This window comes from Furipterus horrens, unplaced genomic scaffold, assembly GCF_987537825.1.
Source record: "Furipterus horrens unplaced genomic scaffold, mFurHor1.1.pri manual_scaffold_5, whole genome shotgun sequence".
Lineage (NCBI taxonomy): Eukaryota > Metazoa > Chordata > Mammalia > Chiroptera > Furipteridae > Furipterus > Furipterus horrens.
The window spans coordinates 36,363,514-36,380,305 of record NW_028327175.1 but is presented as its reverse complement, the minus strand read 5'-3'; the positions used below and the strand labels follow the sequence as shown (position 1 = coordinate 36,380,305).

At 36.2% G+C, this 16,792-nt stretch overlaps 1 long non-coding RNA gene and 1 pseudogene across 1 annotated transcript in view; both read left to right on the top strand.

The window, feature by feature from the left end:
• The window catches only part of LOC150008392 (uncharacterized), a 326,304-nt gene that overhangs the window by 306,659 nt on the left and 2,853 nt on the right, over positions 1-16,792 (top strand). The window lies entirely within an intron of this gene.
• LOC150008393 (alpha-ketoglutarate dehydrogenase component 4 pseudogene) lies at positions 3,811-4,110 on the top strand (annotated as a pseudogene).

Genomic DNA, 16,792 nt, shown 5'->3' with positions numbered 1-16,792 from the left:
GTCACCCAGCCTCTTAGGGCCTCACTTTACATAAAGTGAGGAGACCAAACCCAAGTCCCTTCTAGAATGAAAATCTTACCATTCAATATTCCATCCTCGTTCTAGAATATACCATGTGATGAAAGAACCATGTGATAAAAGAAATTACTGAAAAATTTGGTCAGAAAACACATTTTTCAAACTTATTTGATCATGGTATACTTTTAAAATGATATATATTGGTAAAACACCAGGAAAAGTTCATATAATATGCACTTAAAGAAGATAAAAAAGGTTTATGACTAATTAGTTGCTGAAAGAAATGATAAAAAATGAGTCATATTCTAACTTGATTATAGGACCAAAACAATAATACAGATTAAATAGATTAAATCATATTCATATGTATTGAAAATTTTTAAATGATAAAAATTAGTTGAAATTAGACATGTTACATAGCAAAGAATAATGATTACTAAGAGACAATAAATATTACTACAAATAGCAGGTAAATGCTACTGAAACATAGATAAATTCTACCTTAAACATTTAAGATTCATGCAATTTCCTATGTTTTTCTTAATTTTTTCAATGCAAATACTTGCATGATAATAATTATATGAATGTGCTTAAATACATTAAATATCTTTTAGAAGGAATACTATTATTGGAAACTTTATTCTTAGGATACCTCAATATCTTGCAGTTTGAAAAAAGCTGACCTCGGTGAAGCTAAAAACTTATAGGTTTCCAATAAATAGTCTATTTTTCCTTTCCTCCTCCCTTCACTGCCCATATACTTACATGCACAGCTATTGTACCAATTTGTTTCTCCCATGGTCTTTTGTATCCTGTGACATTACATATCTCATGCAGTGTGAGGGTTCCTGAACCCGCAGTCCCCCTATCGTGGATTAAGAGCTCCACCCAGAGACTAATTGCCTTGGGGAGAGAGAAGGGACAGTGCCCCTACGGTGGGGTCACTCTTGTCCCTCTTCTCAGCAGAGCTTTTATTGAGTAGGCTACATGCAGAAATGCATGACTTGAGGAGGCAGCACCTCTCCCAACTATCACTGGGAAGGACAAAGAGAAATATAAATCAACGTAGAGTGATAAGCGGTCCAGACATTTGGGGCTAGGGTATATTGCAAAAGTTTAAACTACACTCCCAGAGTTGAACATTCAGTTGATATAAATCTGGACATACACAAAACAGAGCAGGCTTTACAAGCTTCAGAGGGTACATTGCACTCCTATTCCTCCCCCTGGAGTGTGGGATGTCAGTGTGGCCATAGAATCATATCTACCAGCTGTCTTTAAGACTTATGGGCCTGTGCTTCAATCCCAGCTTATGCTGGGTTACAGTTTTCTATACCACACAAAACAGTCTCCCACAATGCAGCAATAAATCTGGCACTGAAATTTTATAGACATCAATGGCAGTGGTTCTTATATAGGTTTAAAATTACCCGACAACATTATATCCCTCAAGACTAGCTTTGATATTTAAGGGATTTCACTCAAATTAGTTATCTATGATTAAGATATAATGCCTCCTAGTAAGAACCTGGAGTGTGTGTCTTAAGTTATAAATTGTACTTAATCATTGGTTTGTTTTTTTCTACCATATATCTTGAGAAAAAAAAAATCAATGATTATCACCTTGCCATTTTGTGACTAATCCTTCATGTAATAAACCTAAGCTTCAATGATCTTGAATGAATTGGTCTATTTAAGAAACCCTTTGGCTTAGTGATAAACTGTATTTTCTACTCAGAGAGCCAAATACCATGAAGAAACTGCAGCAGTGTGTAACAGCAGCTTCATCATTTTGGAGTTAAAAAAATAAAAAAAATAAAAACCTTCTACCTTCAGAGATAAAGGTATCGATCCTAGAGCCACTAGAGCTTCCAAGGTCTCACTGCAAATACTTGAGTGAGCAGAGTTGTACTAAGATGGAGAAATTGCTAATTTCCAGAGAGTGGAATTACTGAGTTAAAATACTACTTTCAACAATAAAAGCCCTTAATGGCACAATTTTACTATCCCAAACACAATTTTATTGGATTCATTACAGACAACAGTGTGAATGTAGACACCAGAATTACAATGATGACTAATTATTGGAAGCAGCTACTTACAGAACTTATGTACTAGTACATTTTCTTAGCAATATAGTTTTAATTATTGTAGTTTTAATCTTGGCAACAGAGTACATAACATGAAAATAATTTTAACTTTACGTCTTCCTCTAGCTACCTATTCTCTTTCTTCTTACTGCTTCTGATATTTGATGCTTTCCCCCTTACCCACTCTCCATTTTTTGAGCAAAAAACTAGTTTTTTAATAAATAATCTAGCAGACTAGTATTCCATGGGATACCCCTAGGGATTTGTTTAATTAGATATGTTTAGAAAAGGCAGATCTGGTCTATCTCTCCATTGCAAAAACCTTAAATACAATCATCCTTGGCTGTTGATAAAAAAGAAAAGAAAGAAAGAAAAATTATGTGTTTAGGTATTTGTCTTTCAATGTTGGAGATTTTATAAATGAAACAGGAAGTGGAATTATTCTAGCCTACTCTAGAAGGTGGGGGCGGGGCTAGATCCCTTTGGAAGAGTGGGTAAGCCTATGAATAAAAGTATGAAAATAAAAAGGAAAAGAGTTATATTAGAATAAATTATCAAAATAATAAAATAAAATTTTGATATATTGGTATGTATGTGTATTTATTAATGTATTCAAAAACAATATCTAGCAGATCTAATATTCACCATATTTTATTTTGAGATGTTTACAAGAACTCTGAGGTAAGAAAATATCTGTGATTTCCATTATGACAAAGTTACAGAAAGTACTGTGGTTGGTGAGTGACTATATTCATAATAAAAGGAAATGCTATTTTTCAGTTAGAAATTAGGGAAAATATAGGTGTAATGTTTTCCATTCTGAATTTATCAATCTCCTGAATTCTTTGTGGACTCCAGATTAAAAACCACTGCTATTAATTGTAGACTATAGAGTAGAATGAGTCAGGTGTAAATTCATTGTTGTAAGAGCTTGTAATTGAGTTGTACTAGAATGGAAAGGACTTTCTCATTAAGTAGTGATCTACCTGTTAATGGAAATATTTAAGTAGCAATTGGATAACTAAATATTGAGAATTTTGTGGTATAACACTAATTTGTATTAGCTAATCTTTTGTGTGCTTACCAAATTTCAAGTACTGCATTAGGAACAATTTATGCATTAGTTCTTTTGTCTTCATAACAGTTCCACAAGGTTTATCTCTACTTTAGTGATAAAACAATTTAGGTTTTGAGATTCGGCAAAAGTTTATACAGCTTGAATGAAGAGGTAATGGAAGACACTATGGTTTGGAATAGAGTATATAATCTTTTCCCACTTCTTTTAGAAAACACAGGTAAGTCTCAAAGTACCTTTACCTGTGTTAGTGCATTTATTCTTTATGAAGATAAAGTTACTTAAATAATGTTTTCATTCTAACAAATAATAAACTTTCAAGTACTAAAATCTATACCTTTGATATATTTGTTATTTATATTATGAATAAAAACTTGCTCTTTTAATAACCAGGTCCTAACAATGAATCCCAAGTAAAGACCTAATGTCTGAATGAATGAATGCTTGGTTTTCTGGTTTCCTTTAACTTCCTCTTAAACCCACCAGGTACTTTAGTATTTACAATGCTCTGATTCTATTTTTTCACTAAAAGTAATTACAGTTAATTTTACCATTTGTTTATAATGAAAGTGGGAATTTTCTAAATTAGTTAAAAAATTTAACATGCTTTTCCTTCTCATGGGCATAATGGGCAGCAAGATAGCATCTGCTAGTAGAGTCACTCAGGCAGTCAGGCCACATACTCCATTAATAAGGTTCCCAGGCAGAAGAGACAATCCTAAACCCAGTCAATCACACGCTTTGAGATCAGCAGGACTACCATCTCCCTCTTCAATTTCATAGCATTCTAAAGGGAGTAGATTGCCACATTGGCTCATGCATCAGGGTCTGCCAGACACTGAAGAAATAATAAAAACATTAAGAAATACAGAAGGAAACATGTCTCAAGAAGAAATTGAATTTATCCAACATGGAGGTCCAGCTTAATCTCTGACACTGTGGCTTCTGTTCATTATCAGACAAAAGAAGAATCTTTACAATAAAGGACTTCTGGAATGACAAGTGAGAAATTGTATGTTAAACAACTTTAGTTAAGTCGGCAGCCATCCGTCTCGAGAGACGATGGTGTAGCTTCTTAAGAGTCTATCTGCACCGCCGAGAATGGCTGTGCAGTCCGACTCGGGAGTGACACAGTATCTGTCTCCTCCCGTGTTGAATCGACATCTTGCGATGACGCTGGAGTGTCCTCTCCAGTGAAGCTGAAGCTACAGAGCCTGGGCAGGGTGATATGGAGGGTCTGCTGTTGCCCATGCAGCAGACCCCCCCTCTCTTCGCAGCTGAAGGGTCCAAGGGAAAGATGGAGTCAATACAGCTTGGCTTCAGGTGCGCTGCAGGAGTTGCCGGTGTTGACTACAACGTCAAACCGCCTTAGGGACTCCGGCTCCGGATTTTCTGTCGGGGTTTACTCCCTTAGCCTTTCCCCTGAAGAAGTATGCCGCAAGGCAGCGGAGGTTTTTTGGAGTCAGAGTTTTCCTTCTCTGATGTGCCCTGACTGGAAGATCGAACCAGCGACACTTAGCTCGCAGGCCGACGCTCAATCCACTGAGCCAAACCAGCCAGGGTACTTTAGTTAAGTATTCTGTAAAAAAGAGAAATATACAAAATTTAGATGGACACTTGATCTTCTAATTTATGTCTCTTGGTCAGCTTCTCCATAAACTTACCTAATTGTTTATACACTTTATACTTTATTAAAGTACACATTTTTAAATGTTAAAAAATATAATGTAAATTTTTCTAAAATAGAATGATATATTAGTAAAAAAGTAATTTAAAAACTTTTTTAAAATAGACATTATTTTTTAGACCAGAATATGGTTCACATCACAATTGAGTGGAAGATACAGAGCTTTCCCATATCCCCCCAGCCCCCATTCATGCAGAAACTCCCTGTTAGTCACATCATGGAAAATGTGCATCTAAAGAAACATTCTGCTGTAGCCAGCCTCCATGATGACCTCCAATGATCCGCACCTTCTGGTATTCTCATGTTTGTGTCATCTCCCTTCACATTGTGCCAGGCTTGATCTCTGTGACCAATAGAACTTGTTTGGGGCATTTCAATAACTTTGTTCTCACCAGGATACTGTCCTACTGTAAGCTTGACAACATTTGGTAATCTCTCAAGTAGTTCACATTTTGATCAGTGGTGCACACCATCCTGTATTCACAGTCTAAATTTAGGACAAAGGATATTGCTTTGCTTTTTTAAGAGTTTTTTTCTAGCCACATTTTATTATCTGTATAACACAATAGAAACAGAGTCAGAAAACCAAGGATCTTATGTGATATCAGAGTTTTTATGAGATGACATTGATTAATGGCCACAGTCAATACAAAAACTCTAACAGCTACAACAAAATATTTTTGTTCTTCACACTTGAAAAATCTTGACATCAGGTCTGTTATTTTGCATTACTAGTTTTTGAGAGACAGTTATGGATGCAGGCTCAGCTGCATGGGTATGCAACCTATGCCTTCACATAGGGTCCCACACTTAGAAGAGTTTCACAGATTATGAACCTGGTCCTAGGTAAAAGAGATTAAAATCAAATTAAGATTGTCAAATTACTGATCATATACTAAAATCAGGCCTTAAAAATGTCGGTAACCCAGAGAACATCTTAATTATGTTAGTAGTGCTTTTTCTCATGCATTCAACATTTCGTCTTTCCTGTCTGTTCTTCACCTGTACGTAGAACTCTTCAGGTTTCATCATTTTTCCATCATTGACCCTTTCTTTCCTCTTCCAATGACTTAGGAAACAAGTGATGATGACGCATATCCATATGAGTGTTTTTTCTGCAGCATCTTTGCTAAGCTGTCATATGAGCACTTGCATGTTGTTATGTATACACATATCAATATTTAAATTAATTTTTGTGCCTTCTTAAGCAAAGGGTACATATTTTAAAATCTGGAGTTTTCATTTTCAATTTGCGATAACTACCTTTTGCTTAATTACTTTTAAATCTTTGTAACACAATATTGATGATAGAATTAGCATTTGCTTTTTAATTAACTCTCAGCGGGAGGAATAAAATGGAATTTTGTTTTCTTTTTCTGTTAAGAGTGTAGTTTAACTATAATTTACTTTTGCCCAGATAAAGGAAGATTTTAAAATATTCTGACCCATTCAGATTTAAAGAAATACTTAGTAGGAAAATAACTGCCTTTTGACTTTGAACATTCTGTCTGTATCACCGAAACATGGTTCGCCAGTGAGTCAACAAGGGGTGAAAAGTGGCTGTAGACAAATGCTGCCCATCTGAGTAGCTTCCAAAGTGGTCAGCCTCTGGGTATCAGTTACAGTAATCATACTAACTACTGCAAGGGTAAATCCCCAAACACCAGCAGCTAAACACTTCAAGTTTATCTCTAATCCAGACAAAGCCAGTTGATGGTTCTGGTTGGTGGACTGTCTTCTACCTGGTCATTCAGGCACCTGCATTACTTCCTATGAGTATATGGCTTCTTTCTCTTCTCAGACTTCAAACTTCTCTCCCATCACTGGGTGCATGAGAAAATTGGAGGGCTTTTCTATGAGCAGGCTCAGAAATAGTATACGAAGTCTGTCCAGAAAGTATCCAGCCATATACTATGAAAAATAGAGATATTTATTGAAGAAGATACAATGTATGAGAAACATTGTACTTAGGACAATGACACTTCAGTCCCCTTCAAAGTAGGCACCTTAGGATCTCCACAGTTCTTCCATCTGCTGCATAATGTTCTTCCTGCTTTGGTAGCAGAAGCCACGGAATGAATTTTGACACGATATATGCATTTCATGCGAAATCTTGCATCAAAATCTCAGACACAGTAATTTTTGGAACCCCCAGATCAGCTTCTAGTTCTCGCACTGTCAGTTGCTGATCTTTGTTGATTGTATCCCATACACATTCAACATTCTCAGGCGTTCTGTTGTAGGCCTTTCAGAATGTGGATCACTTTCAACAAATTCTCAGCCATCTTTGAAGCATTTGTGCCACACTTCTATTTGTGCTGCACTCATTGCATCATCCTGGAAAGCTTTCCGAATCATCTGAATACATAGTTTCTGCAAAGAAATGTTCAAACTTAATGCAAAATCTAATGCAGATTTGTTACTCTACTCGCTCTGTCATTTTGAAGGCAACAGCTACACAGTAAGCATGCTCACGCAACAGTGTCTACTGCCGCCATTGACTAGTACATGTGCATTCCAGTCCCCTCTCCTTGGCTGCCAGGTTACACTGAAGTCCCGCAAACCATTCTCCTTGTATTAACAATGGCTTGACTCTTTCTGGACAGACCTTGTATATTCCTTCCCCTTGTTTTACATTCATATGTCCATGTATGGGAAATGTGTTCCAGCTATGGACCCATGAAAGAGGACCCAAACTTTGCTGACTCTCTGCTCCTCTCTGGTTAAATGACATTGTGCCATTTCTGAATTCATTTCTTTCTATAATCCTTAAAAATATGTTGCATCCACATTGTAGTTATAATAATATGCGCCTATTTCTTTTAGACAATACTATTCCTTAGATTTCATCCCAAGCTGCATTCTAGGTCATCTTGTTTCTTTTCTTACTTTATACTTTCTATGCCTCTGATTTCAATGATCACTTATCAAAGGCTCTCTAATTTATATACTCAGCCCATATTTGCCCTTTGTGATTTAGACCTGTATATCTTACTGTTTTCTCAATACCTCCCATTTGCATCCTTCTTTATAGCCAAAATATTCAAAATTGAAATTATGGTGCTTCTCTACCTATTCACCATGCCAGCTTTTTCTTCTATGGACCTTATGACTGTGAATACCAACATTTATCCAATTGTTTAGTTTCATCCCCCCTCCTTTAATTGCTATAATCATTCTTATCACTTTTCAGTTTTACCTTCCAGTTATTTGTTGAATCCATCCTCTCTTCACCTTTACTAGTGCCAGCCTACCTAAATTGACATCGTCTCTTTCCTGAACCACAGTTAATAGCTGCCTCCATCCATTTCCTGGCATTCTGCTCTTGCCCTCCATCTGATCTGTTTTCTGCTTTGAATTCAGGACCATCTTTTCAAAATACAAATATAACCTTTTCATTCACCACACACCCTTGTTTTAAACCTGTTAATGGTTCCCCTTTGTTCTTAAGACTGTTAACATCTCCTCAGAGTAGTCTTCCAGGTCCTGTGTAATCAGAATCAGTCCCTTTCTGCAGACTCCTGTCTGCAGCCTCCTGTCTGGCTTGTTTGCTTGACTCATTCTCTGCCTTACTCTCTGAGCTCAATCTATATTGACTTCCCACTCTGTGCCTCTGGTCCTTTGTTCATACTGTCCTCTCTTCCAGGAACACTTGTTCTCATCTCTCTTTTCTCTTTACTCAGTAAATCCTTCTCTTCTTAGAAAATTCCCTTTACTCTCAAAGCCTTCCCTGAACCTAGACTGCTATCACAGAAGCCTACATATTTCTTTTACTATGCTTAGAAGTCTTAATCATATGTATGTGATTGAAGGGTTAACATATCCTTTATTTACTGAAAAGTGTCTATTTTCTGATCATTATATCATCAGTGCCTAGAACAATGCCTATATCCAATAAGCAATTTTTTTGTGGATAATATTTTTATATAGCTTGTAAATTAATTAAAATGAAAAAATGTTAAAACCTTGAGGTATCATATAGAACTGGAAAGGTATATTTCTTAGCTTTAACTGAAAGTGTGTTCAATAAGAATGTGTGTATATATGTCTGTTGTTATACATGCCCACTTGCCTTCAAGGAATACTTTCAGATATGGCATGTATGGGTATGTAGTGTATTCAACAGAATATTTTATTTATTTATTTATTATTGTTATTCTATTACTTTTGTCCTAATTTTTCCCCCTATGTCTGCCTCTGTCCATTCCAAAACCCACTCCCACAGTCAATCCCCACACCGTTGTGTAGTCCATGTCCATGGGTCATGCATACATGTTCTTTGACTAATTCCTTCTCCTTCTTTCCACCATTAACCCCTTTCCCCCTCCCCTCTGGCTGCTGTCAGTCTGGTGCATGCTTCCATGTCTCTGGCTCTATTGTGCTCATTAGTTTATTTTGTTCATTAGATTCCTCTTATAAGTGAGATCATATGATATTTATCTTTCACCAGTTGGTTTATTACACTTAGCATAACATTCTTCAGTTCCATATATGCTGTCATAATGGCCATTATTAATAAATCAACAAATAACAAGTGCTGGTGAGGATGTGGAGAAAGGGGAACCCTAGTGCACTGTTGTTGGATAAACATTTGTTCTTTAACAGATCCTTCATTTTGAATCCCAAGCACTACCTACCACCTAGCACAGAGTGAGTGTACAATAAATATTTAACTGAATTGAATATTAATGAGTGGTATTTAAATATTTTATTTTAGTGACATACTTTACAAAATTGCCTGTGGGCAAGCCCAGTTTGACTCCTAAGAAGAAATGCAAGTCTGCTGTTTTGTGTCAGATAGACATATAAGGTCCTCACTGATAGATTAAGACTGCCTTGAAGATATTGTTAATTTAATTCCATTTTATTTATCATCTATTTCTAAAATAAACAAACAAAAAAACTAACCAGGGATTTGGTAGAAAGAGTAATAAGTACTCAGAACAAAATATTTGCATAATAAAAATTTGATGTAAGTTTTAGTGCCTATTTTGAAAAATAAGAGTATTACAGAAAAGAAGTAAAACCTTTTCTTTTGGATACTTAGGGTATTGTTTTGGCATCTATGACTTGTATCCCTGATCTCAGGCTTAAGTTTGGAATTTATTTTTCAAAGATAGCTGAATTTGGGGTAATGAGTCATCAAGTTTTTGTAGCAGACTCCAGGGTATCTGGCAGATGCAATTTACTATTTGAGTCAAATGTTGAATATGTACTATAATTTAGGTCGTGCTTCATTCTTTATTAGCTTGGGCATCTAATTTTCTGAAGCTAATGGAGGTGAAATTATAATCAAAAGCCACTTTAGCTAAAAAAAAAAAAAAAAAGTTCCAAGTTATTTTTCTCTTTCTTAAACTGTTGCTTCTTTCAGTCTAGGACCTTTGAGATATTAAAGGGCATTTTTAGCTCAAAATAGCAAAAAGCATAGCCCTTATCTTATTGAGGAGGATGGTTTTTGACATATAATTCTTAGCACTTCTCTTTGCCCTAAATAAAATTCCAATTCTCATTTGGACATTGTTAAGGAAGACAGGATTAGGGGAGTATTGAAGGGATAAACTAGATAATTCTTTGATTCAACATATTTCAGTTTCCACTATGTGCCAAAAACTCTTCTAGGTACTAGGAATATACCAGTGGGGACAGTGAGTTTTTGCCCTCATAGAACTTAAATTCTAAAAAATAAGTAAGAGACTGGATAGATAGATACAGATATATATATATATATATATACAGATAGAACTATAAATGTAGATATAGATATCTATACAACTATTTATGTCTCCATACTGATCTCTCAATTGCATCACCCTCTCCATAAGTATTTGTATTTATGTTTGGGATATTTTAAAAATCCTGAGAATACAGGTGAGGCTAGAGCAGAGAGATAAAAGAAAAGTTATAAGAGGTTAGTCAGAAAGTTCATATAAGACTGAATAGATCACTGTAGGGGATTTGCTTTTACTATGAACGAGATGGAACACCTTTCAAAGCTATTGTCCAGAGGTGGGATGCAATCTGCCTGTAAGATTTATTGGAACCACGTTGTACTCTGTGTTGAGAATAGAAAATAACAGTGAAAATGCAAAGAAGACCTGTTAAAAGGTATCTTACATTAAGTTTCATAGAAGCAAAGTCTGAGATATGAGTTATTGTGCTAGTGATTTGTTAAGGGTGTGCTCTCAGAAAAAACCTACTAAGAAGTGAGGGGCACAGGATAAGCAATGAAGCAAAGCAAAAATATAGTTTCATCTAAGACTAGCCTTAGCCTAATTCAGATCAGAGAGAGAGCTCTGGAGTATGAATAGTAGTACTGCAGAACTGTCCCACCTTGAGATAAAGGTTGGCTTTTGTATACACATTTTAGTAGATCATTGGCTATTCATCACTTTCAGGGGCAGGGGTGGGGGTTATACCATCATAGGTATCTCTGGAGAAGGCCCCTTTGGGTCTTCTGAAACAATTCTCTGGGTTTGAAGCTATAAGTTGTTTAGAAATCAATACAACATCTGGATGGTGAGTGCACTTGCCCAATAAAGGGTATCTGGGCAAAGCACTAATAGCATTTATCCAAAAGACAAGTACATTATTCCAGGTGGGAGATAATGATGACTTAGACCAGGGTGATAGCTATGTTAGGGGTAAGACAGATACGATCTAGATGTATTTTGTTCAGAGTTGCCAAGATTTCTTGATGAATTGATTGATGTCTGTTGCAAAAAAAGAGGGCAAAGATAACTATACGAATCCTGGTCTGAGAAACTGCACAAATAGTGTTGCTATTTACTGAGATGGGAAAGAGGAGATCAGGATTTCCATGTTAAATTTGTATATGCATTCAGATGTATCAGTGGAAAGGCTAAGTAGGCAATTGGTTATTTGAGTCTGGATTTCAGATCTGGCTTACAAATATAATTTGGGTAATGATGATTTTAAAGTTAAGGAGTTACTATAGATCAGCAATTTTCAACCTTTTTATCTCAAGGCGCACATAAACTAATTACTAAAATTCTGCAGCACACCAAAAATGTATTAAGTTTTTGCTCCTCTGACAAAAATAGGTATAATTTTTAAATGATTCATAGAAACTATGTAGTAATTACCTATCTTTTTTGCTCCAAGTGACTTCTTAAAATATTGGGTGCCTATACTTATATATAAGGATTTTTTTGTTACCAAAATTAACCAATCAGTTACAACTTTATTATGCAACATGACCAATAAGATACAACTCTATTATATGACCTATATATTTATGGTTCAAGACAGAGCATTCACACCAGATGGATCTTGCAGAGGTCAGGGCCCCTGACTAAATAGTCAGGTAATGCATGTTTTAAAAATTCTTATGGCACACCAGTGCACCACAGTACACTGGTTAAAAATCACTGCTGTAGATAAATAAGAGGAGCCAGTCCAAGATGTTGGGGTTGGGGTTAGGGAAGTGATACAGGAAAGGATATTGATAAGGAGCAGTTGGTGAGGTAGGAAGATGACCTAGAGTGAGGGAAGTCTTCAAAGTTCAATGAAAACAGTGTACAAAAGGAAGGAGTGATTAATTGCTAAATGCTGATGATTATTTGAATGGCAGCTGGGAACTGACTTGTAGATTTAGCATTTTAAAGATCTTGGGTGAGCTAAGTAAGAGCTGTTTCAATGGAATGCTGAATACAAAAGCATGGTTGGGATGGACTCAAGAACAAGTAGGAAGGCAGGAAGAGAAGATCATGAGTTTGGACAACACTTTTGAGGAGTTTTTTTCTAAAGAAGTGAGAGAAATGAGACAGATATGTGATAGTTTAGACCTAAATGGGATATATTACAGTGGAATTTTATGTTGATGTGAACAATCCAGAGAAGGGAAAATTACTGATGCAGGAGCAAGGTAATAACAAGGGAAATATCCTTGAGTAGGTGAAAAGGGAGGAGATTAGGTACATATATATAGGGTCTGATAAATATGATGGAGAAAGCAAAAGAAATTATTTTCTATTTTGTTATTTTTTCAATGAAATAATAAACTGAGGATAAAAAAACTGTTGAAAGCTTGAAGAGCTGTGAAATAATGATCTGTGGGTAGAAGAGTGACTGGACTAAGATAATGGTAGTGAGATTTCTGGACAGCTCTGAGGGCTGTCCATAAATAATCTCAGTAAGTCCTGACAGCTTGAGGTTAGGGCAAAACATTATATTGAAACAATCACAAAGAATATGAAAAAATACCTATTATCACAGTATTAAACAAGAAATACACATAGAAAACTGAACTATAGACCTGGCTGGTGTGGCTCTGTGGCCTAAGCACCAGCCTGCAAACCAAAGGGCCACTGGTTTGATTCCCAGTCAGGATATATGCCAGGGGTGTGGGCTGGGTCCCCAGTTGGTGGCATTTGAGTGGCAACCACACATTGATGTTTCTCTCCCACTTTCTTCCTCCCTTCCCCTCTCTCTAAAAAAATAATTAAATAAATAAAAAGAACATATTGAAAATGTCATTTTAAAAAAAGAAAATTGAACTATAAAGATATTACACATATTAGAATATTTTTAAGAAACTGGGGCCCATCAGACTCAATAATTTTATAATATGGTTCAGTGCAATATTCAAAATTTTGATAAACACATATTGAAGTGGGAATTTGAGTATCTAACCATTTGCATTGGAATATTAAATGAGAATGTCTTAGTTTTATCTTTTAATTATTAAAGATACCAATGTAACATTACATTATTTTTGTGGTCACAGTTTAAAATTTAATTGAAATGCTGTAGGAATTTTCCTTGGCCAAATTTTGTTTTGCAAATTCAAATGCTTGTCAAGTGGCTTCACAGTACAATCAGAAAGTTTACATGGGGTATCAAACCAGATTTTTCCTGCCCTTTAATATATTTATCTGAGAAAAATCTGGACAACTTCCTTGTGTGTCTCTAATGCCTGTTTTTTCCTGTAAGTTGTCACTGAACATCAAGTGATATTTTTACAGAGGTGATTTTATGAGTTGGAAATACTTTCTCTTAAATTAACACTTGTCAAACGTTTCCCTGCCTTTCCTGGGCCCTTTAAATGCATCGTATTCTTCATCTCCCAAATGTTGGTAAAAGAATCCGTTAGAAAACACACCCAATTCCTGGAGGTGGGATGGTATGGGAGCAGAGCTTCCAGCTGGTGGAAATGCAGACACATAGTGCCTGTACCAAGCCTGACCTCAAACCCCAGCTGCGCATTTGACACAGGAGTGCCCATGAGAGAGGTTCCTGCAGGCTTCCTTTTCATACTTCCTCCAGAGGAAGAGTGAATCAAGAGAACAACCCCCTTGAGTAGCATATGAATCTGGTGTTATGGGTCATCCATTGTCCATATCTCCCCCTTGGTTCTGAGGAGCAGTCTTTGTATTGCTAGCACCTTTGTGCAGCAGACATAGCCCCTCCCGCTGTTTGGGCCTCCTAACCTGGTGAGTCCAGGGCCAATGTGTCCCCTATGTACCTGCAGGTTATAGACACTTAACTCCTTCCTGGAGTCATACAGACACACCACCTCTCCTGTTAGTGCATTCGTACTCTTCATAAAGTGTAGTCAGTTCTGTTTTAATGCTTGCCTTGAAAAACACAAATTTGTTCAAATGTAATGGATATATTAGGAAACAATTTGAAGAACAGCTACGAGTGAGAATGTAAATAATTTTAATGGCTCCACATATCACTACTTCTGGATGCCAAACAATGATATTTTCTCTAAGAAGATAAAGAGTTTTTGTGCTTATAGATTATTCTTTTATACCTAGAAATAATACTTAGTCATAATTAATTAAATCCAAGTCTATTCAACAAGATAGCCACTTAACTCTGGGTCTATCTAGATATTCTATTTTTAGCTTTTGTCCCAAAGTTTCTCATAATCTCTTTTCATATCTCCTTTCAGGGTGAATTTATACAAATCTATTATTTCAGTCCCATTTATACATTGGTGACACCCAAATCTCTCTGTATAACCAAAAACCAAACATTTTTTGAGTCACAGGTTTTGAGTTACACTTGAATGTACCCTAACTATTTTAAGCATCTTAAATATAAATTAGATTTAGTATTTTTTTCTATTTTACATATGCATATGTGTGTATTTGTGTATATGTGTGACTATATCACATATACTATGTGTACCAGGCACTCTCCTATGTGCTTTATCTTTATTAAGCTATTAATAACAACTCAGTGAGATAAGTATTCTTATTATGCCTACATTACAAATGAAGAAACTGAGGAAAAGAGATTAAATAACTTGTCTAAGGTCAGTGAAGAAGCTGGGATTTGAATCCATCCAGACTATTTATCTCCAGAGGACATTCTTTTTCCAGACTTCATGCAATTTACAGAGTAAAAACCTATAAGGATTGCTTCAGTTCCTTATGTGAATCTCAACTTAAGCAGGTTCATTCACTGGTGGAAAGATATACAGACTTTGGTTACAGAGAAAGCATGTTATCAGAAGACTTGCATTTTGCTTATAGTTACATACTCATTGCTTTTTGTGAGTTCTTGAATCTAAAGAAGTTTCCTGGTGTTTAGCAAAACTAGAAGCTATTATATGAATAACATCCATCATAGTTTTTATGTGAATGTTAACTATATCCTCTAAATTTCAGATAAAATGAGAACATAAGATTCATGTCACCTGATGATAAGGTTGGAAAGGTACATTAGAGTCAGACTGTGGAATATTTGGATAACAGAATGATAAGGTTTTATTTTTCTGCTAGCAGCAATCATTTTTTGTTGTTGTTGTATTAAAGGAATGACATGAGATACGACCATATTTTAGGAAGAACTAGTTGACCTTGTACCAGCACTTTCTGAACATTAGGACATATACAGACCTTGAGTGCTCTCCTCTCTCCTCCGGTGCTGTGGTTCTCTGATCTCCTGGGCAAGCTTGTTATACAGTGGTGGGCAAAAGTAGGTTTGCAGTTGTGAGTATGTGAAACACAGAGTTTATTCGTATATTATTTATTAATTATTGTATTATTTTTGATAAACCTACCTTTGTCCACCCCTGTATACTATACTGGGATTGCTTCACACCATCACTCTACTCACTGAGATTTTATTTCAGTAGATATGCATTTAAAATGCAAGAAATAGTATGTTAAAAAATACCACACTGGGGGATTATGATGCAGGTCATTTGAGAAACACTGCTGTAGAAGCTATGAGATTAATACAAGTGTCAGGTGAAAATAAATGCCTAAACTATGGAGGTGAGAAAATAGGTGAAATTTCAGGATGGCTATTGGAGTCTATATATTTTGCTCTCACCCTCATAGATTCTCACTGAATACACACATGCATCTACACACACAATCTGTATCCACCCTAAAAGATAGGAAAGATTTCCAGGTAGGCTTCAAAAACTGTGAAGTAGGACCCTAGGAAAAAGAACTGAATGGAACGGAGATAACCAATCTATCAGATGCCAAGTTCAAAACACTGGTGATCAGGATGCTCAAAGAACTCACTGAGTACAGACAGGAACAACATAAAAAAGACCCAGGCATAAATGAGGGTTACACTAAGTGAAATAAAGAAAAATCTACAGGAAACCAACAGTGGAGGGGATGAAGCTGAGATCCAAATCAATGATTTGGAACATAAGGAAGGAAGAAGCATTCAATTGGAACAGCAAGAAGAAAAAATAATTCAAAGAAAGCGAGGGTACACCTTGGGGCTCTCTCTGAGCATCAGCTCAAAATCTGTGGTGCAGCCTGAGTATCTGGAGAGAGATCCATCCAAGCTGTATCCCAGCTGCTCCAGCATGCACCCCTATCGCCCAGTCCCACTGGGCTATTGAGATGTATCCCCAGGCTAGGGGATCCCCCTGCAGCAGGGCTTTCGGCATATATCCTACAGCCACTACCATGGGAGAGGCTA